Source organism: Benincasa hispida, unplaced genomic scaffold (assembly GCF_027475165.1).
Source record: "Benincasa hispida cultivar pf3 unplaced genomic scaffold, pf3_genome.v1.1 HicScf723, whole genome shotgun sequence".
Lineage (NCBI taxonomy): Eukaryota > Viridiplantae > Streptophyta > Magnoliopsida > Cucurbitales > Cucurbitaceae > Benincasa > Benincasa hispida.
This window is the reverse complement of record NW_028326848.1, coordinates 4,216-28,869: the sequence shown is the minus strand read 5'-3', so window position 1 is coordinate 28,869 and position 24,654 is coordinate 4,216. Positions and strand designations below refer to the sequence as shown.

The 24,654-nt window shown below is 35.2% G+C and overlaps 1 pseudogene; it reads left to right on the top strand.

Moving 5' to 3' along the window:
- LOC150029984 (uncharacterized) overlaps positions 1 to 24,444 on the top strand; it is a 32,023-nt pseudogene extending 7,579 nt beyond the window's left edge.
- The last annotated feature ends 210 nt before the right edge of the window (positions 24,445 to 24,654 follow it).

Genomic DNA, 24,654 nt, shown 5'->3' with positions numbered 1-24,654 from the left:
ATAGACTTTTTATATAGTTTTTCAATCTAATTAATAAAATTTAGATATGTTCATTGAAATTTTCACCAGAACTCATCTCATGATAGAAAAGTCTAAGTATGCATGTCATAGCAGTCGGATCATAATGTGTAAGGATCTGGTCGTTACATAAGCCGAGTGAGTGGTTCTTTCAAGATGAAATTCACTTTGAAAATCATTATTTTTAGGAAATCAATTACATGCCAACACTCGCATTATAACTCATGCACAGTCAAAGATATAATCATGCAACCAGTAATCTTTATCCAAAAACTACACGTAGCATGCATATCATATCATAAATCAATACAATCATCTATAGAAACCTTCTTATGACCCCAATTCCCTCCAATGTGCACATCGACCATTTTATTTATCCCGCTAGTCATGCTTAGGTACTTGACCATATTTCCTGCCAGTCGTCACCGACTATTATTTCCCGTCGACCGAAGCCGACCATATTTTTCCCGCCAAGCACCTTTTGTTAAGCATGCTAACTATATCCCGGGCATAATCTCAGTTTCCAAAATCACACACAAACAATCATGGAAATCATCCTATCATCAAAAGCATGTAATTTGTATCTACAGATGCATATATTCCAATATCAGAGTATAAAGCTAAGTGAATACTCATAATATGCATTTACTATCAACATTGTATAAACACACAATATTCTTTATTTATCAAAGCAACATAACACTCACGATATATCGGAACTATAACGCTATAAAAATCATACTATGTGTTAATGATCAAAGCTATAACACTCACGACATATGTTAACTATCAAAACTATAACACTCACTTTAATTGTTGAGGAGCCTTTCTAATAGTTCTCTTTTCTACCTCGGGATCCCTTTTTACCCCTAGAATCCAGATCCAAATTACAGCTTAGATTACTCATAGTTCTAATCTTATTTTGAGATACTTCTTTCTAAAAAACTATTCTAAAATGTCTCAAGAAGCTTACCGTAAAATCTTAGCTTATAACTCTTCATGGTTTAGCCGGAATCATCCAAACATCAAGACTGGCCCAACTTACCCAATAGCTCGACCCCTTTGTCTTTTTTTCATTCTCCAGCCCAATTCCTTGGAGTTTCTTCTTCTGCAGCCTCACCATGAATACTAAACTCTCATATCTTTCAGATGGCTTTCGAATTACATCAACGTTTGAGTAGATTGGGAGATCTCCTCATCTCAAGTTGATGCATTCTCCTCCACCCTCACTGTCCAATGCATTCTACTCTCCCCCTCTTTTTACGAATTTTATTATTTATGATTTGTAAATGAAATCCCAACTCCCTATTTCTAGGCGTCCAAACCTCCTATGGTGTTGACACCACCTACTTGGCTGCATGGCCACATGTTTAATCCTCCCTTTATCAACATAGGCTGACTTCACCTTGGTTCAATGTGTTCTTCCCAAACGCATCCAACACAATTTCTTAGGGTTTAAGAATTCCTCTTAATCGGACACCTAAATTTTAATTGACGTTTGCACTTACGTCTTCAAGCTTTGTTTGTATTCAATGCATAATCTATAAGATCGTGCCTAAATTCAACATATAAATGCCCAGTCGTTCGATGCACAAGCAGTTTCCTTCGATCGTGTGGACATGACGTTCGAATGAGGCGTTCAGGCTGCTCTCGCTCTCTCCCACTTTCTCGCTGGTCTCACTCTCTCCACTCTCGCTCTCTCCCACTTTCTTGCTCACAATCTCGCTCTCTCCACTCTCGCTCTCTCCAACTTTCTCGCTCAAACTCTCGCTTTCTCCACTCTCGCTCTCTCTAACTTCCTTGCTCAAACTCTCGCTCTTCTCCAATCTCGCTCTCTCTCCCATTCTCTCGCTCAAATCAATCTCGCTCTCTCCCATTTTCTCCCTTAAATCAATCTCGCTCTCTCCCATTCTCTCGCTACCTCACTTTCGTTGGTGTCGCTCTCTCCACTCTCATTCTTTCCAATCTCGCTCTCTCCCATTTTCTCTCCAATCTTGCTCTCTCCATTTTCTCTCCAACTCTCTCTCCAATCTCATTAGCTACTATAAATATGGTTTATCTCCGTGCAACTTCCACACAAATTTTCCCAAATAATTTTCTATATTTTCCTCAGTTCTTCAACCCTTTCTTCACTATTTAGGATTTAAGTCTTCAAGGTTTTCTCTTCTTTTTATCCTTTTAGTGTCCTCTCTACTCGTACTCTAGGATCAAATATGGTTATCGTAACTATAATACCTAACCATTATAGTTTACATTCACTTTTACTAATTGTTGATCCACAGAAGGTGACAATTATTACAGTTATTATGACAATTGTAAAATTATTAGATTATTTACATAACATAGGATTTAACTTTCTCCTAATTAACCCCTTAATCACTTACTTAAGCAGGAAAATGGAGATCCAGGTTTCACAGTTTATAAGGTCTTTACCTTTTCGTTCACTATCATTTGGATTCCCTCGAATGTCGGAACCTCGAAAGGTAGGGTCAGAGTTCCCGTTGTCTATCTGTCTGCTCTGCTTGCCACTTTTACTTGACATCTTCCTCTTACCTAGGTAGTACACATGTTAAGGACTCAGGAATTAGACTTATATTTATAAACTTTTCCCCTTTCTTCCCCAAATCTTTTGCTTTGATACCAACTTGTCACACCCCACTCTAGATTACCCTCTTAACTTGGATCGAATGGTGACTACAGTAGTTACCAACCCTTTCGCTGACACTTACTGCCTATCTAACCTGTTAAATTTTGCTCAAACCCTGAATACATACATGTCATCAATATACAAACAAATTAACTCAGAACTTAACACATTTACATTACAGGGTTTCGCAGCATAGTTCATACTCATGTATTACAACTTATTGAGCCCCATCTAGAATACTAGTCACTAGACAGACACATGTGTGCTAACTAATACTGATCGTCAATTACGCTTTCTTTAACCAATTTCTTTGAGTGGGAGAGCAGCAGCAGGAAGTTTTTCTGAGAACTGACTGCTACCTAAAAAGGAAAACATTTGAAAACATGAGCTAGAAGCCCAGTGAGTGACTTAATAAAACGTAAATCTCTTGCTTAAACTGAAAGCTTGAAAATATATACTAGAACTTAAAATATACCAAGCAAACGTGTACATAAAACCTTTTAAACCGTTGTTTCTGAAACCTGAACTTAGTTGAGAATGAACATTCACTGCTCTAATTCCCAACATCCAGCCATGGCCAGATGAGACCTCTACTTTGACATGTTCACATTAAACTATGGCTAGAAGAGATCCCTACATCGATCTTTTTAAATATACCGATGGCATCTCAAGCAACATCCTTAAAACATAAACGTTGATAACAACTCTTAAACATCAATAATCATCATTATTCCCTAGTTGAGAACAAGCATACACTGCTCTAGCTCCAACGTCTATTATCATTCAAGAGACCCATACCTCGGCCTCTCATTCAGACCTACCTACATACACATGGAGTTTGCTATGTACCGTCAACACCTTAGGTACATTTATTCAGATACCTTCCCTACCTTTAGTATCCCTATTCATTATGTTTAGAAATACCAACGCATGTACTTTGGCAACCTTAGGTATTTAAAACATAGTAGGTCAAGCTTAATTCAACCTTAGCTTTAACTCTAACGCTGCTTCATACTTTATGAAATAAGTTGGCTTAAAACATATTGAACTAGCTTATAAAACCACTAGCATGCGTTAGACATGGAAAACATACTTGGAAAACTCATACATTAGTAAACATCATGCGTTGATAAACATTCATAAGCATTAGAAATTTTAAACTATCCTTCTAGCCTAGGGGAATATATGACTGCCTTTATCCTTAGTTGAGAGTGAACCACTAGTTCTAACCCTCAATGTCAACCTTAGTCGGGGAGAACCCTTTTTTCTCAGTCTCTCAACGTTGTATTACCTATGTACACGTGGTTATAACTAAGTACCATCGTACATTATGTACCTGACTAGGATACATTCTCATTGTCCTTCAGTATCCTTAGGTACTTCTGCTCAGATACCTTCTCAGATGTCCTTCAGTATCGAGCTGCTAAGATACCTTCTCAAATGTCCTTCGGTATCAAGTTGGTCTGGTACCTTCTCGAATGTCCTTCGGTACCAAGTTGGTCAGATACCTTCTCAAATGTCCTTCGGTATCTGGTTGGGCAGATACCTTCTCAAATGTTCTTCGGTATCGTGTTTTAAGTAAAAACTAGTCATAAACATTTAGTTGAACACTAAGGCTTAGTGCTCAAATCATCATACTAGTTCATCCATCATATTAGTTCATCATAAAAATGGAGTTACTTCAACATGCTGAAAGTATTTGAACAAGATAATATATTTAAATCATATCAATTCCATGGAAAATATGCTTTACTTAGCATGAGAAACAGTTTCACAAATACGTTGCTTGGCACTTCCTTTAAACACTTAGCATGAGGAATATCTTCAAAGAAATCATAGTTTCTAACATTTAGCATGAGAAATAACTTCAAGGAAATCATGGTTTCTAAATCGTTAAAACATCAATTCATCACATAGTCACTCACAACTCATTGGCCTTTTAACGAGTTATACGCCTCTCGTAGCTCTTCTTGGCCTGAAAGAACATAATTCCCAGTTAAACTACTTAGAATTCCTAGGAATATATCTTAAATAGAACTCTCATCATCAAAGGCAACTTTACTAGTGAGATCCTTCTCATGAGCGAGATTCTCCTCATGAGCGAGATCAAACTTTTTCCTGGCAAACTTCAACCTAGCGAGACTTACCTCTTCTAGCAAGCTTTGCTTCCTCACCAATGAGATTCAGCCCAAGTTTCTAGCGAGATTTCCTTCTTGAGCGAGAATTAGCACAAAATTTAGCGAGATTATCATCCCGAGCGAGATCCTCATGCTTCTTATCTCGCTCTCGCTCTCTACAGTGAGCTGGTTGCTTGTTCTTCCCAAGCAGCTGTCTGCTTATGCAGAGATTCTCTATTTCAATTTCAACAATTCATAACTCAAAATCCAGAACTCTTTTAAAGAAACTTCATTGTACAAACTTTTTTAGAATTGAGCTAGCAACATTACTTTAAAATTTCAACTCACAATTCTCTGTCGTTTGATCTAGAGATTCAAACCTTCATCATTGGCTCTAATTCAAGTAGCTGCCTGCTTGTTCAACAATTTTCAGTTCAAATTTCAAAAATATATAACTCGATTCATCTTCAAAAGTTTCAGTACAAAGTTGTTTATAACTAAGTTAGCAATATTACCTCAAAGTTTTAGCTCAAAAAATTCGTCTTGGAGCTTCAATTCTTCACTGATGGCCTAGATTCACCCGAGAAACGAACCCTTCGTTTTTATTTTGCCCCTCCGGCCTTATTCCGGCGAGTTTTCCCTCCCACAGCACAGCCACAGAAAATAGATACACAAAGCTTTTGAATTAGTTTATCCAAACCAACCTAATGTGTAACACCCAGATTTGTACGCATACAGAAAATTAAATGTCAAATATTAAGCAGAACGAAATTTTATTTAAAGGGGTGGAAATCTAGAAGTGGAAAAATAGGAAATTTATTCATTATCCAAAAAATAATGAATAAGGGAGCAGAATCAGGGAGGATTAATTAGAAGTTGGACGCTAGCCAATTCAGGAGACAACGGGTAGTATATAACTTTTTGTTTGGGCACTGCTCATTGGAAGAATTGGAGATGAATTAATTGCCAATATACTCTTAAAATTTGAAAGAGTTAAAAAGAGGAAGTGGAATCCACAAGCAGTGAAGGCAACCACGTGTGAAAACTAGCATGATTGGAGAGAAAATTAAAGAGAGCAAGAGTGGAGAGAGCGAGATTGGAGAGAAAATTGGAGAGAGCGAGAGTAAAGAGAGCGAGGTTCTCAGCGAGACAATGGAAGAGAGTGGGAGCGGGAGCGAGACCAGCGACAGCGACAGCGAGAGTCGCGAGAGCCAGCGAGAAAGCTGGCGATATCGAGATTCTAAGAACAAAGAGAGTGAGATTTGGATAGAAGCATGGATTATGCGTTGAATTTGGCCACGATCTTACAAAGTATACATAGAAAAACCCTAAAATTGAATACAAATAAAGAATGATGACGTAAGGGCAAACGTTAGCCAAGATTAGGTGTCTTATTGAGAGGAATCCTTAAACCCTAAGTAATTTTAAAGAAGCCACCTGTAGGATGATTTGTCACACCGAGAAGAGCTGAAAACTACTATAAATAGGTCCCTTTGCCAAAGATTTAACCCATTCTCAAATAAATCTCAGTAACAAAGAATCGTGTGAAAGAGTAAGTGTGAGTGAGGAAGTTCTGTGAGGCTAAAAGAGAAAAGCTCGGGTAAGGTGCTGCCCAAATTTCCTTCTAGTTAAAAAAGGGAAAGCTCTACTGATCAAATCATAAAGAATAATAAGGAATAACTAGATCACAGTAAGTAGTTTATCTCACCCTCTCTTTAAATGTTCTATGGTAGTGTACCTTTATTATGTTGCATGATTATGTTAATTGTTATATTGCATTACATGTTTAGAACACGTTTCTCTACAAGGGACCCCATGCATTATGTTTTTTCACAATTACGTTAAAATCAAGTTTTAATTAGGTGTAAGTTATGCTTCCAGTCTAATCTTACGTTTATGTTAATGGTTGATGTTGGATGCGACTCTGGCCCTACTGACTGCATGACTCGCTAATCATCAGATGGGTTAGTTTTCGCTTAGGTCCTCATCTTCATAAGGGATTTATACGCCCTAGCGTGTCTCTATGGGGAGCACCTGTTTTATTTGTTAGGAAAAAGGATGGATCAATGCGTTTATGTATAGATTATCGGGAGTTGAATAAGTTGACAATAAAGAATAAGTATCCACTCCCACGCATTGATGACCTATTTGACCAATTACAAGGAGCCTCAGTATTCTCCAAAATAGACTTACGATCTAGATATCATCAACTACGAATCAAGGAGTCGGATATACCCAAGACTGCTTTCCGAACAAGATATGGGCATTATGAATTCGTTGTGATGCCCGTTGGATTAACGAATGCCCCGCAACCTTCATGGATTTGATAAATAGAATTTTTAAGGACCATATTGATAACTTTGTGATCGTATTTATAGATGATATTTTAGTCTATTCAAAGTCAGAGGCAGAACATGCAAGAAAAACATCTTAGGGATGTACTTTCCATAAAAGAAATGAAAAGTTGTATGCCAAATTCTCCAAGTGTGAGTTTTGGGTGTGACAAGTTGCCTACCTAGGGAATATTGTAAAGCAAGAAGGAATCTCAGTGGATCCTGCTAAGATTGAAACGGTTATCAACTGGCCTCGCCCAACAAGTCAGCGAGGTGCAAAGCTTCCTTGGATTAGTAGGATATTATAGACGATTTCTGAAAAACTTCTCAAGTACAGCATTACCCTTAACTAACCTTACTAAGAAGAACAATCCTTTTGTTTGGAACCAAGCATGTGAGCAAAGCTTCCAGGAACTAAAAGAAAACTTGACCACAACCCCTATTCTCACCATACCTGACGGATCAGGGGGTTTAACTGTGTACAGTGACACATCGAAGAAGGGGCTTGGTTGATGCAACATGAAAAGGTAATAGCATATGCTTCAAGACAACTAAAACCTTATGAACAAAATTATCCAGTTCATGACTTGGAGTTATCTGCCGTAGTCTTTGCTTTAAAGATATGGAGACATTACTTATATGGGGAAAAGATCCAAATTTAAACAGATCATAAAGGCCTTAAGTACTTCTTTACCCAGAAAGAGATAAATATGAGGCAACGAAGATGGTTAGAATTAGTCAAAGACTATGATTGTGAGATCCTCTATCATCCAGGAAAAGCTAACATTGTTGCTGATGCTCTTAAGTAGAAAGTCAGCTCATACAGCAACTTTAAGTACCATTTCCAAACACATAATGGATGACCTGGAAAGAGCTGAGATCTCACTAATACCAGACACCTTCACAACTCGAATAGCACAGTTAATTGTATGGCCTCCATTAAGGCAAAGGATAATTGATGCATAACAAATAGATAACACATAAACAAACGACTGCAGTCAGAAAATGGAGAAACCAATCAATTCTCTACAGCCCCAGACTCTGCACTCCTCTACCGTCAGCGTCTATGTGTACCAGATGATGAAGAAATCAAGAAAGAACTATTGAAGGAAGCACGTGAATCATGCTTTTCAATACATCCTGGGAGTACCAAAATGTATCGAGACTTGAAAGCACATTACTAGTGGTGTAACATGAAAAAGGATATAGCTGACTATGTAAGTAAATGTTTGGTTTGTCAACAGGTGAAAGCTCTACGGCAACAACCACAAGGACTCCTTCAGCCTTTATGTATTCCAGAATGGAAATGGGAGCATATATATATATGGACTTCATCTCAGGACTCTCGAGAACTGTTAAAGGCCACGACATGATTTGGGTGATTATAGATCAACTCACCAAATCGGCCCACTTCCTACCATGCAAAACTACTCACACTACGGAAGAACTAGCTCAAATGTACTTAAAAGAGGTCATCCAGTTACATGGAATCCCAGTATCAATTGTTTCAGATTGAGACCCTCGTTTGGTCTCCAAGCTCTGGAAAAGTTTACAGAAAGCAATGGGCACACAGCTAAATTTCAGCACAACTTTCCACCCACAAATTGATGGCCAAACAGAACGAGTTAATCAAATCCTAGAAGACATGTTGAGGGCATGTGCTGTGGATTTTTACTGGAGTATGGGATTCGCAAATACACCTTATAGAATTTGCTTATAATAATAGTTATCAGGCGACAATTGGTATGGCTCCCTTCAAAGCCTTGTATGGAAAGAAATGTAGATCCCCTATACACTAGGATGAAATCGGGGAGCGAACACTACTAGGACCTGAATTGGTGCAGCAACCATCAGAGTCAATTAAGCTAATTCGGGAAAGAATGCGAACAGCTCAAAGCAGAAAGAAGAATTATGCTGATAACCATCGAAAACCCCTAAAATTGAATACAAACAAAGAATGATGACGTAAGGGCAAACGTTAGCCAAGATTAGGTGTCTTATTGAGAGGAATCCTTAAACCCTAAGTAATTTTAAAGAAGCCACCTATAGAATGATTTGTCACACCGAGAAGAGCTGAAAACTACTATAAATAGGTCCCTTTGCCGAAGATTTAACCCGTTCTCAAACAAATCTCAGTAACAAAGAATCACGTGAAAGAGTAAGTGTGAGTGAGGAAGTTCTGTGAGGCTAAAAGAGAAAAGCTCGGGTAAGGTGCTGCCCAAATTTCCTTCTAGTTAAAAAAGGGAAAGCTCTACTGATCAAATCATAAAGAATAATAAGGAATGACTATATCACAGTGAGTAGTTTATCTCACCCTCTCTTTAAATGTTCTATGGTAGTGTACCTTTATTATGTTGCATGATTATGTTAATTGTTATATTGCATTACATGTTTAGAACACGTTTCTCTACAAGGGACCCCATGCATTATGTTTGTTCACAATTACGTTAAAATCAAGTTTTAATTAGGTGTAAGTTATGCTTCCAGTCTAATCTTACGTTTATGTTAATGGTTGATGTTGGATGCGACTCTGGCCCTACTGACTGCATGACCCGCTAATCATCAGATGGGTTAGTTTTTGCTTAGGTCCTCATCTTCCTATCAGGGCGGAGAGATTTATGTTGGAAGTATAACCGACCACCATATGTTATTATACGTTTTCGGTCCCAACCATATGTTTTCATGACATGTTGCTTGTGATTGTGCATTTGGTCACTACCCTACGTGAGAACTACTTACTGGGTATATTATATACTCATCCTATATTTTTACAGACTCTGTAAGTAAGGACACAGCATAGATGGCATAATTGGACGTCGCTCAAATGGCCAACCATCAAACTCACTATCATAGACATATGCATTTTGTACCACCACGCTAATATTTTATGGATCCTGGTGTTTTTATAAATAAACTTTTTATATAGTTTTTCTATCTAATTAATAAAATTTAGATATGTTCTTTGAAATTTTCGTCAGAACTCATCTCATGATAGAAAAGTCTAAGTATGCATGTCGTAGCGGTCAGATATATAATATCGTGGCCAAATTCAACGCATAATTTTAGGGTTTTTCTATGTATAATCTATAATATCGTGGCCAAATTCAACGCATAATTCGCGCTTCTGTCCAAATCTCGCTCACTCTGCTCTTAGAATCTCGCTCCCTCTAAATCTCGCTTTCTCCAGCTTTCTCGCTAGGAATCTCACTCTCTCCAGCTTTCTCGCTACAATTCTCGCTCTCTCCGATTTTTCCTTCAATCTCGCTCTCTCCAGGGATCTCGTTCTCTCTACTCTCGCCAGCCTCAATCTCGCTAGCCTCGCTCGCTGGGGTTTCTCACTCTTCAATTCTCTCTTCGATCGTGCAACTCTCTTCTTAGTATCTCCCTCTCTCCAGTTTTCTCGCTGCAATTCTCGCTCTCTCCAATTTTCCTTCAATCTCGCTCTCTCTACTCTCGCTTTCTCCATTTTCTCTTTAAATCTCGTTCTCTCCAGGAATCTCGTTCTCTCCACTCTCGCTTTCTCTAGGAATCTCGTTCTCTCCACTCTCGCTTTCTCCAATTTTCTCTTTAATCTCGCTCTCTCCATCTTTCTCTCTCTCTCCAATTTTCTTTTATTTACTTATTTACTTATTTATTTATCATTCAATTAGAGTCTCGCTCTCTCCACCTTCATTCTTTCCAATTTTCTTTTATTTTTATTTATTTATTTATTAATATTGTTATTATTATTATTATTATTATTATTTAATTGTTTTTCTGCTTCCTAAATTAAGGTTAGGATATTTATATTTATCATCCATTAAATTTCAATATTTAATTTCCTGTAGTGTATGCGTACAAATCTAGGTTGTTACAAAAATATAATTCTAGTAAGGTTTTCCAACTCATCTAAAAATAGTCACCTAACCATGCCACGTCGTTTTTACATTCGTCAAACTAACGGTCAAACTAAGTCAATGATCACTTAGAACTATTTTGAAAACCTAAAGGGATTGAACTGTCTCTTTAGAAACTCTACAAATAATGGTTGGAACTTGGAAAAAACATGGTGGAAAAAAAAAACTGGCCATTTTAACTTTAAAAGCTTTAGGAATGGTAAAAAGAAAAAAAAAAAAGTTTGTTTCATGGATTAAGTAAACTATAAATCAAATGCCGACAAAATTGAAAACTTTTAAACAAAAATGACATTAGAGTTTTTTCTCTTGCAAAATATATGAATTTAACCAAAGGTATTAATTAGTTAATTTGTGCACAAGTTAAACTTATTTTTCCACGAAGTTTAGTTTTATTGAAATAGATAAATTTATGAAAATTTTACATCAATTTTTTTTCTTGCAAATATGAGTTTGGAATAAGTTATTCAATAGTTATTGAATTAATAAAGCCTCGACTTGTGCAAAATTTGATCATAATATTTTTATTTTTCATTTTTTTAGTGATAAAACAAATATTTTAATCAATCAATTGGCTAAATCTTATCGCATAATCAACGTTAATTTCTATGCGGCCTCTCTCTATACAAAATCTTCCATTGTAAATCAAAACGAACACATTTAAAAGATCTAATAATTTTAAAAACTAATAATAATACACCACCTTTTCAAGATAATAGTGGTAATGAATTGAAGTGCTATAATTTTTGTAAACAACATAAGTTTGAAATAAAGTGCTCTAATAGTGAAATAAAGTCATGTATTATTTATGTGTATTACAGAAAAATACATTTCTTCTAATTTATGAGCACATAGATGTATGTATGTGGATCCAAACAAGGGCGGGGAATGGGGAAGCTTTTGTATTTGTTTGTGTTTATTTGCATGAAAAATATACCAAGATTTATAGTAAAATAGTTTAGCTTAAAATGGTAGAAAATATATGGGATAGTTGCAACAATAACGAAGGAAATTACTAAAATTTAGTTTGAGCTACCGTTTTTAAGTTTTGCAAATTAACATCGCACAACCAGTTGGGCTTAACCCAAAAATATAAATAAAAAAAAGTCCAAAAAGAACTAAAAAATATGGGGACACATAAAATGAGGATATCTCTCTTGTAATACTATTTTTCATTTTTATTCTTTTTATATACCATTAAAATCAAATTTAAAACTAGAAAATATAACCTAAAACAAAGAAAATCGCACCAACTTGAAAAAAATAGATTAAAACAAGGGGTATTTTCAAAATTAGAAAACTGGCTAAACAATTTACAAATATACTAAAATATCACTACCTATCACATTTAGACCGCGATAGAAATTTATGAGTGTCTGATAAATATCTATCGCGAAATATAGTCCCCTGATAGATGTCTATCACAGTCTATCGCTATCTACCACTAATAGAACAATGATACATTTTTTTATACTTGAATTTTTTTAACAGCAATTTACCATTTAAAACGAATTACCCTGGTAACAAATCAAGAAAATCTCCCAACTCAGAAGAAAAAGATCAAAATGGTCAAAATAAAAAAAATGTAACAAACAAAATTTGAAGAGCAGGACTAAAGGGGTCAAATCTAGATTTTAAAATAGAAAATCATTTTTTTTATATGTTTGAAAACCTAAAAAACTTTTACTAAAATTATAAATATACTAATTAATTTTGCTACCCCATACAATTTTAAAAAATATATCATACATTAAAAGATGAATTTCGTTATTGATCGAATATAATAGTAAATTTAATGTATATGCATTATGGAGAAATGCTATATACGTATAAATATGTTATGAAAGTTTTTCCTAAAATTTTATCTTCTTTATTGATATTTTAGTGTTTATAGAAAATAAAAACGTAATGATTGAAGTTAAATATTTTGTTTAGGTAGGTTCCTAATTTGAAATTTTATATATTTTTCTTTTTCATATTATGTATACATGGTTTTCTACATGTTGCCTTTTAGATTCCACAATTCTCTTTGGCGATCAAACCAAGTTACCACTTTCGCGATATTGAGCTTATCAAATAAAATATGTTAGTAACTAAGATGTCCTTGGTTCGAATCCTCCATCTTTTATTGTACTAATAAAACTTAGATTAATTATGATTCTAGTTCTACATTAAAGTTTGTTATGTTTCCTTTCAAATGTCCAATTTGAATCTTAGCAACAAATACTGGTCTAATGATATGGAAGAGTAAGAAGGAGATGTAAGGAGAGAAGAGGGGAAGGAGAAAGGAAAAAAAGACTTGTGATATTAAAAAATAAAATATAATATTAGTAAAGTTTTCCAACTCATCTAAAAGTAGTGACCTCAACATGCCACGCCATTTTTACGAGTCAAGGACCACTTATAACTATTTTGAAAATCTAGAGGAACCCAATTTTCGCTTTAGAAACTTTACAAATAATGGTTGTAACTTGCGAAAAACATGGTAAAAAAAAAAAAAGGTTGTTTCATGGATTAAGTAAACTATTAATCAAATGCATACAAAATTGAAAAACTTTTAAACAAAAATGACATTAGAGTTTTTTCTCTTGCAAAATATATGAATGTCAAAAAAGGTATTAATTAGTTAATTTGTGTACCAGTTAAAATTATTTTTCCATGAAGTTTAATTTTATTGAAATAAATAATTTTATTAAAATTTTACATCAATTTTTTTCTTGCAAATATGAGTTTGGAATGAGTTATTCAATAGTTAATGAATTAATCAATCTCCAACTTGTGCAGAATTTGATCATAATATTTTCATTTTTCATTTTTTTGGTGATAGAACAAATATTTTGATCAATCAATTGGCTATATCTTACCCCATAGTAAGCGTTAATTTCTATGCGGCCCCTCTCTATACAACATCTTCCATCGGAAATCAAAATAAAGACATTTGAAAAATCTGATGATGTTAAAAACTAATAATAAAACACCACCTTTGGAAGATAATATTGGTAATGAATTGAAGTGCTATAATTTTTGTAAACAACATGTTTGGAAATAAAGTGCTCTAATAGTAAAATAAAGTCATGTATTATTTATGTGTATTATAAAAAATACATTTCTTCTAATTTATGAGCACATGGATGTATGTATGTGGATCCAAATCGGGGCGAGGAATAGGGAATGGGTTAACCTTCCATAAAGTCTTTAAGGAGTCTGTTCACACGAGGATTTTAGAGAAACGTGTTTCGTGGAATTGAACTTGAGTTGGTGTTGATGTTAAAGGTTATTTGATGCGATGTGGTTTGATCTCTAGTACTTGATCCTTTGATTCTCTCTCGATTGGATGAATGTGCTTTACTTGAAGAAGAAAAGCACCGAACGTTCTTGAAGTAGAAGTCTTAGAAGAGTCTTTGTGTCTTCAAGGATCTTCGCTTGTTGATGAATTCTCTCTGGGGTCTCCGAATGTAGAAAATGCTGATTCTTTTTAATGAGGGTAGCTTCTCTATTGATAGAGCTCCTTAATGGGCTTCATGTACTTGGGTCTGGCCTTGGGCCTACTTAATTGGACTTGAGCCTGGTCTGTAGGACCAAATAACTGGGCTTAGGCCAAATTGGCGTTTTAGGCCCACCTTAAGCCCATATTTGGGCATAACTAGGCCAAAAAATTGGCGTTTTAGGCCCACCATAAGCCATACTGAACATTAGGAGCAAGAGAAAAGAGATAAAATATTGGCTCTAATTAATTAAATTTGATTTATATACCTATGGCAATTAAGAACATTAGGAGCAAGAGAGCAAACTTTTTCGAGGACTTCTCCATATCAAGTTTCTAGTGGGTGAGTATTATATGATTTATAGTAAAATAATTTAGCTTTAACTGGTAGAAAATATATGGGATAGTTGCACCAATAAAAAAAGAAATTACTAAAATTGAGTCTTATCTACCATTTTTAGAGTTTTTTCTCTTGCAAAATATATGAATTTCAATAAAGGTATTAATTAGTTAATTTGTGCACCAGTTAAACTTATTTTTCCAGGATGTTTAGTTTTATTGAAATAGATAAATTTACGAAAATTTTAAATCAATTTTTTTCTTGCAAATATGATCTTGGAATAAATTATTCAAAAGTTAATGAATTAATCAAGCTCCAACTTGTGCAAAATTTATCATAATATTTTTATTTTTCATGGTTTTAGTGATAGAACAAATATTTTAATCAATTAATTGGCTATATCTTATCGCATAGTAAACCTTAATTTATGCGCGGCCTCTCTCTATTCAACATCTTCCATTGGAAATCAAAATAAACACACTCGAAAAATCTGACAATGTTAAAAACTAATAATAATACACCACATTTGGAAGATAATAGTGGTAATGAATTGAAGTGCTATAATTTTTTGTAAACAACATAAGCATGGAAATAAAGTGCTCTAATAGTGAAATAAAGTCATATATCATTTATGTATGTTATAGAAAAATACATTTTTATTGTACTAAAAAAACTTAGGTTAATTATCATCCTAGTTCTACTTTAAAGTTTGTTTCATTTCTATTCATGTACTTTTAAATGTCCAATTTGAATCTTTAGATTTTATAAGCTTTAGCAAAAAACAATGGTCTCATGACACAAAAGACTAAGAAGAAGATTTAGAGAGAGAAGAGGGGGAAGGAGATAGGAAAAAAGGCTTGAGAGATTAAAAAATAAAATATAATATTAGTAAAGTTTTCCAACTCATCAAAAAATAGTCACCTCAACATGCCACATCGTTTTTAAATTCGTCAAACTAACGGTCAAACAAAGTCAATGACCACTTAGAACAATTTTGAAAACCTACACCGATTGATCTGCCTCTTTAGAAACTTTACAAATAATGGTTAGAACATGCAAAAAACATGGTGAAAAAAAAGTTTCCATTTTTTCAAATCAAGTTTCCATTTTGGTGATATTTAGTTTATCAAATGAAATATGTTAGTAAGTAAGATGACATTGGTTTGAATCCCTCATCCTTTATTGTAGTAAAAAATATTAGGTTAATTACCATTATAGTTCTACTTTAAAGTTTGTTCCATTTCCGTCCATGTACTTTAAAATGTCCAATTTGAATCTTTAATTTTCTAAACTTTAGCAACAAACAATGGTCTCATGACACGGAAGAGTAAGAAGAAGACGTAGGGAGAGAAGAGGGGAAAGAGAAAAGAAAAAAGACTTGTGATATTAAAAAATAAAATATAATATTAGTAAAATTTTCCAACTCTTCTAAAAGTAGTCACCTCAATATGCTACATCGTTTTTACATTCGTCAAACTAACGGTCAAATTAAGTCAATGACCACTTGGAGCTATTTTGAAAACCTAGAGGGACTGAATTGTCGCTTTAGGAACTTTACAAATAATGGGTTGAACTTGTGAAAAACATGGTAAAAAAAAAAAAAAAAAGGTTGTTTCATGGATTAAGTAAACTACAAATCAAATGCATACAAAATTGAAAACTTTCAAACAAAAATGACATTAGAGTTTTTTCTCTTGCAAAATATATGAATTTCAACAAAGGTACTAATTCGTTAATTTGTGCACAAGTTAAACTTATTTTCCACTAAGTTTAGTTTTATTGAAATAGATAAATTTATGAAAATTTTATGTCAATTTTTTTTCTTGCAAGTAAGAGTTTGGAATAAAATATTCAATAGTTAATGAATTAATCAAGCTCCAACTTGTGCAAAATTTGATCATAATATTTTTACTTTTCATTTTTTTAGTGATAGAACAAATATTTTAATCAATCAATTGCCTATATTTTATGGCATAATAAATGTTAATTTCTTTGCAGCCACTGATCCTCTAATGAACATCCATGTGCTCATAAATTTGAAGAAATGTTGTTCATAATAACAACTGGGTCAAATGTCTATTTTACCCTTGAGATTACCTCTTGTTCCTTAAGTCCCACTGATCCTCTAATAAAAAATTGATTTGTGATACGATCAACAAACCGAGTCCCTCTCGAACCAATGAGAGTGTGGGGCCCCTTTTCCAAGATCCGGAGTTAGCACTTAAAGTAACAACCTCTCTACTATCCCTGAAAATGGGTAGGAATGAATTCCATCTTGCACCTTATGTCCCCAGCTATCTACCCGGTATTATCCCTAAAATGGAGGTTTATTTAGCCGGCGTAGTTGAGTCAACCATCACCTATGCAAATCTAAGGATAATCCCGAATAAACAAGAGTTCAGAGTTAGCTTAGGATTAAAGACAAGTTATCTAGGTATCGCTTTGAAATAGTCAGTCTTCCAATTTAAAAGAGTTTTGTAATTATAACTTAAAACTTAAAAAAAAATGGCCATTTTAACTTTAAAAGCTTTAGGAATGGTATAAAAAAAAAGGTTGCTTCATGGATTATGTAAACTATAAATCAAATGCATACAAAACTGAAAAGTTTTAAACAAAAATGATATTAGAGTTTTTTCTCTTGCAAAATATACGAATTTCAACAAAGGTATTAATTATTTAATTTGTGCACTAGTTAAACTTATTTTTCCACGAAGTTTAGTTTTATTGAAATTGATAAATTTATGAAAATTTTGCATCAATTTTTTTTCTTGCAAATATGAGTTTGGAATAAGTTATTCAATAGTTAATGAATTCATCAAGCTCCAATAGTTAATATTTTTATTTTTCATTTTTTTAGTGATAGAACAAATATTTTGATCAATCAATTGGCTATATCTTACCACGTGGTAAACATTAATTTCTATGCGGCCCTGCTCTATACAACATCATCCATCGGAGATCGAAATGAAGACATTTGAAAATTCTGAGAACGTTTAAAACTAATAATAATACACCACCTTTGGAATATAATAGTGGTAATGAATTGAAGTGCTATAATTTTTGTAAACAACATAAGCCTTAAAATAAAGTGCTCTAATAGTAAAATAAAGTCATGTATTATTTATGTGTATTATAGAAAAATATATTTCTTCTAATTTATGAGCACATGGATGTATGTATGTGGATCCAAATAGGGGCGGGGAATAGGGAATATGTAACAACCCAGATTTGTATGCATAAAGGAAATTGAATGTCAAATATTAAGCAGGACAAAATTTTATTTAAAGGGGTGGAAATTTAGAATGGGAAAAAAATAGGAGAATGGGAAAAAAATAGGAAATTTATTCATTATCCAAAAATAATGAATAAGGGAGCAGAATCAGGGAGGATTAATTGGAAGTTGTACACTAGCTAATTCAGGAGACAACGGACAGTAGATAACTTTTTGTTTGGACACTGCTCATTGGAAGAATTAGAGGTGAGTTAATTGCCCATATACTCTTAAATTTGAAAGAATTAAAAAGGGTAAGTGGAATCCACAAGCAGTGAAGGTAACCCATGCGTGAAAACTAGTGAGAGCGAGAGCGGGAGCGGGAGTGGGAGTAGGAGCGAAAGCGGGAGCAGTAGCAGGAGCAGTAGCGGGAGCGAGAGAGAGAGCGAGAGCGAGACTAGCAAGAGCGAGAGCGAGACCAGCGAGAGAGAGAGTCACGAGAGCAAACCAGCGAGAAAGCAAGAAAGAGCGAGATTCTGAGAACAAAAAGAGCAAGATTTGGACAGAAGCATGAATTATGCGTTTAATTTGGCCACAATTTTATAGATTATACATGGAAAAATCCTAAAATTGAATACAAACAAAGAATGATGACGTAAGGGCAAACGTTAGCCAAGATTAGGTGTCTTATTGAGAAGAATCCTTAAACCCTAAGTAATTTTAAAGAAGCCACCTGTAGGATGATTTTTCGCATTGAGAAGAGCTGAAAACTACTATAAATAGGACCCTTTGCCGAAGATTTAACTCATTCTCAAACAGATCGCAGTAACAAAGAATCGTGTGAAAGAGTAAGTGTGAGTGAGGAAGTTCTATGAGGCTAAAAGAGAAAAGCTCAGGTAAGGTACTGCCCAAATTTCTAGCCAAATTTCCTTCTAGTTTAAAATGGGAAAGCTCTACTGATCAAATCATAAAGTATTAAGGAATAACTAGATCACAGTAAGTAGTTTATCTCACCCTCTCTTTAAATGTTCTATGGTAGTGTACCTTTATTATGTTGCATGATTATGTTAATTGTTATATTGCATTACATGTTTAGAACATGTTTCTTTACAAGGGACCCCATGCATTATGTTTGTTCACGATTACGTTAAAATCAAGTTTCAATTAGGTGTAAGTTATGCTTCCAGTCTAATCTTACGTTTATGTTAATGGTTGATGTTAGATGCGACTCTGGCCCTACTGACTGCATGACCCGCTAATCATCAGATGGGTTAGTTTTCGCTTAAGTCCTCATCTTCCTATCAGGGCGGAGAAATTTATGCTTCCAGGGCTGGCAGGGTATGTATGGTTGCACCTCTCCAGGCCTAATCTTACGTTATGTTTACGCTAGGGACTAGCAGGGTATGTATGATTGCACCCCTCTAGTCCAATATTACGTTTATGCTAAGGAATGATGTTGAATGTGACTCTGGCCCTACTGACTGCATGACCCGCTAATCATCAGATGGGTTAGTTTTTGCTTAGGTCCTCATCTTCCTATCAGGGCGAAGAGATTTATGTTGGAAGCTAACCGACGACCACATGTTATTATACGTTTTCGGTCCCAACAATATGTTTTCATGACATGTTGCTTGTGATTGTGTATTTAGTCACTACTCTACGTGAGAACTACTTACTGGGTATATTATATACTCATTCTATATTTTTATAGTCTTTGTAGGTAAGGACACAACGTAGGTGGCAGAACTGGACGTCGCTCAAATGGCCAACCATCAAACTCACTATTATAGGCACATGCATTTTGTACCACCACGCTAATGTTTTATGGATCCTGATGTTTTGATAAATAAACTTTTTATATGGTTTTTCTATCTAATTAATAAAATTTAGATTTGTTCTTTGAAATTTTCACCAAAACTCATCTCATGATAGAAAAGTCTAAGTATGCATGTCGTAGCGGTCGGATCATAATGTGTAAGGATCCGGTGGTTACAGTTTGGTATCAGAGTGTTTGGGCCATGTAAGCTCTATTGCATTAGAAGAGTCATGGTATTTGATGGTTCGGCCTGTTAAGTGATGCCCATAGCCATGCCAAATACGCTGGTAAGTGGAATTTTTGAACAAGTAATTTAGTAAACATAGGTATGAGTTAAAAAAATGATTTGAGAATACAGGACATTCCATTCTTCAATATTCGATGAATCATCCGTGCATCCAAATATAACATTGAATTGGATAGAAATAGAATTATTTTCCACCATATGAACATCCCAGAAGAACAGAAAGTAAATTGTGCCACCTTCATGTTAAGAGGCGATGCAAAGTTCTGGTGGGAATCCACACAAAGAACAATCAAAGGTACAGTCTCATGACAGCAATTCAATCAGGCTTTTTACAATAAGTATTTCCCTTTGACAGTGAGATGTCAAAAGGAAGTGGAATTTCTTAATCTTCATCAAGAGAACATGTCGGTGGCAGAGTATGAACGAAAATTTGATCGCTTGTCCTACTTTGTCCCTCGACTAGTGGACACAGAAGAGAAGAAGGTGGAAAGGTTTATTTAGGGATTAAAAGAAGGCATTCGAGGCATTGTTACTGCGTTCCGACACAAAGAATATGCCCTTGCCCTTAAGTTGGCCTTACTCATGGAAGTAGATCTTGCTACTAAAACCTCAACTTCTGAATAAGGATTCATGCCAAATCAAAAGAGGAATTTCGCCCAACAGGGCTTCCAATGCTCATAATGGCAAGCAAAAATTTCCCAAAGCATGGGCGTACAGTAACAACAGAAGAGTCAAACATTTACATATCCTAAGTGCAAAAACTGTGGAAAACACCATCAGGGGCAATGTCTTTGGAACTTAGGAGTGTGTGCGGCTAGATAGGTCACTATACAAAGGCCCAAAGCTCATCAACCAAGTATCAACGGTCCAGACCACCCAGCCTATTAGTAACAAGGTTACCCAACAACAGAAAGGACGGGTGTTTGCTATTACACGTCAAGAGGTAGAGGATCAAGATGCAGTTGTTACATGTACATTACCCACCTCAGGTATTATGCCTTCACTTTATTTGATTTGGGCTCTAGTCATTCATTCATCTCTACAATATTTGCACAACATGCGCAATTAACATCACAGCCTTTAGGCTACATTCTATCCGTAGCTACTCCTGCCGGAGTATCTATGTTTGCCCAATCAGTAGTAGAAAACTGTGAATTGTCAGTGTCAGGACATAAACTAGGGGTGACCCTTATCATCCTAGACATATGTGATTTTGACATAATACTAGGTATGGACTAGTTAGCAGCAAACTATGGAAGCATAGATTACCATAATAAAGAGGTCATATTCACCATTCCAATAGGAACCAAATTTAAGTTTAAGAGTTCTATTAACACCATCAGCCCCAAGAATAATTTCAGCCTTAAAAACTAAACATTTGCTCAACCATGGGGCTTGGGCATATTTAGCAAGTGTAGTGGATTTACGAGACCAAAAGGATAAAATTAAGGCCATTCCTGTAATAAGGGAATTTGAAGATGTATTCCTAGAAGAGTTACCAGGTTTACCACCTAGTCGAGAAATAGAATTTTGTATAAATCTAATTCCCGGAGCTGAACCAATATCTAAAGCTAGAATGGCACTTGCGAAATTAAAAGAACTTAAAATACAATTACAAGAATTGTTAGATAAGGGATTTATACGCCCTAGCTTGTCTCCATGGAGAGCACCTGTCTTTTTTGTAAAGAAAAAGGATGGATCCATGCGTTTATGTATAGATTATCGGGAGTTGAATAAGTTGACAATAAAGAATAAGTACCCACTTCCACACATTGATGACCTATTTGACCAATTACAAGGAGCCTCAGTATTCTCCAAAATAGACTTACGATCTGGTTATCATCAACTACGAATCAAGGAGTCTGATATACCCAAGACTACTTTTCGAACAAGATATGGGCATTATGAGTTCGTTGTGATGCCCTTTGGATTAACAAATGCCCCAGCAGCCTTCATGGACTTGATGAATATAATATTTAAGACTATCTTGATAACTTCGTGATCGTATTTATAGATGATATTTTGTCTATTCCGAGACAGAGGTAGAACATGAAAAACATCTTTTCCATATAAGGAATAAAAAGTTGTATGCCAAATTCTCCAAGTGTGACTTTTGGACGCGACAAGTTGCCTACCTAGGGCATATTGTAAAGCAAGAAGGAATCTCAGTCTACTAAGACTGAAACAATTAGCAAGTGGCCTTGCCTAACAACAGTCAGCGAAGTGCACAGCTTCCTTGGATTAGCAGGATATTATAGACGATTTGTGAAGAATTTCTCAAGTATAGCATTACCCTTAACTAACCTCACCAAGAAGAATAATCCTTTTGTCTGGAACCAAGCATGTGAGCAAAGCTTCTAGGAACTATAAGAAAGGTTGACCACAACCCCTATTCTCACTATACCTGATGGATCAGGGGGTTTAATTGTGTACAGTGACGCATCGAAGAAGAGGCTTGGTTGTGTATTGATGAAACACGGAAAGGTAATAACATATGCTTTAAGACAACTAAAACCTTATGAACAAAATTATCCCGTTCATGACTTGGAGTTAGCTGCCGTAGTCTTTGCCTTAAAGATATGGAGACATTACTTATATGGGGAAAAGATCCAAATTTATACAGATAATAAAAGCCTAAAGTACTTCTTTACCTAGAAAGAGTTAAATATGAGGCAATGAAGATGGTTAGAATTAGTCAAAGACTATGACTGTGAGATCCTCTATCATCCAGGAATAGCTAACATTGTTGCTGATGCTCTTAAGTAGAAAGTCAGCTCATACAGCAACTCTAAGTACCATCTCCAAACACATAATGGATGACCTGGAAAGAGCTGAGATCTCACTAATACCAGACACCTTCATAACTCGAATAGCACAGTTAATTGTAAGACCTGCATTAAGGCAAAAGATAATTGATGCATAACAAATAGATAAATACATAAACAAACAACTGCAGTCATAAAATAGAGAAACCAATCAATTCTCTATAGCCCCAGACCCTGCACTTCTCTACCATGGGCGTCTATGTGTACCAGATGATGAAGAAATCAAGAAAGAACTACTGATGGAAGCTCATGAATCATGCTTTTCAATACATTCTGGAAGTACCAAAATGTATCGAGACTTGAAAGCACATTACTAGTGGTGTAACATGAAAAAGGATATAGCTGACTATGTAAGTAAATGTTTGGTTTTTCAATAGGTGAAAGCTCTACGACAACGACCACAAGAACTCTTCCAGCCTCTAAATGTTCTAGAATGGAAATGGGAGCATATTTTTATGGACTTCATCTCAGGACTCCTGAAAACTGTTAAAGGCCACAACATGATTTGGGTGATTGTAGATCGACTCACCAAATCGGCCCATTTCCTACCATGCAAGACTACTCACACTACGGAAGCACTAGCTCAAATGTACTTAAAAGAGGTCATCCGGTTACATAGAATCCCAGTATCAATTGTTTCAGATCGAGACCCTCGTTTCGTCTCCAAGTTCTGGAAAAGTTTGCAGAAAGCAATGGGCACATAGCTAAATTTCAGCACAGCCTTCCACCCACAAACTGATGGCCAAACAGAACAAGTTAATCAAATCCTAGAAGACATGTTGAGGGCATGTGCTTTGGATTTTACTGAAACATGTGATTAGAATTTGCTTATAATAATAGTTATCAGGCGAAAATTTGCTTATAATAATAGTTATCAGGGGATGGTATGGCTCCCTTCGATGCCTTATACGGAAAGAAATGCAGATTCCCTGTACACTGGGATGAAGTAGGGGAGTAAACACTACTAGAACCTAAATTGGTGCAGCAAACATCAGAGCCAATTAAGCTAATTCGGGAAAGAATGCGAACAGTTCAAAGCAGACAGAAGAATTATGCTGATAACCATCGAAAAGAGCTAGAATTCAAAGTAGGAGATCACGTATTTCTAAAGGTAGCACCAATGAAAGGCATTATGCGTTTCAGACGAAAAGGCAAACTTAGCCCCTGCTTTATTGGACCCTTTGAAATATTAGAACGTATTGGCCAAGTAGCTTATCGATTAGCATTACCACCTACCCTTTCTACAATACATAATGTCTTTCATGTATCGATGCTTCGAAAATACGTGTCTGACCCATCACATGTAGTAAATTATGAACCTCTACAAATAAGTAAAAACTTGGAATATGAAGAGGCTCCAGTTTCCATCCTAGCAAGAGAAAAGAAGTCACTTCGTAATCGGGAAATAAGTTTAGTGAAGGTTCTCTGGAGAAATCAGTAAGTAGAAGAAGTTACATGGGAACGAGAAAAAGAGATGAAAGTCAAATACTCTTATCTGTTTAAGAACCAATAAACTTTTGAGGACGAAAGTTCTTAAGGGGGGAAGAATGTAGCAACCCAGATTTGTACGCATACAGGAAATTAAATGTCAAATATTAAGCAGGACGAAATTTTATTTAAAGGTGTGGAAATTTAGAATGGGAAAAAAATAGGAAATTTATTCATTATCCAAAAATAATGAATAAGGGAGCAGAATCAGGGAGGATTTATTGGAAGTTGTACG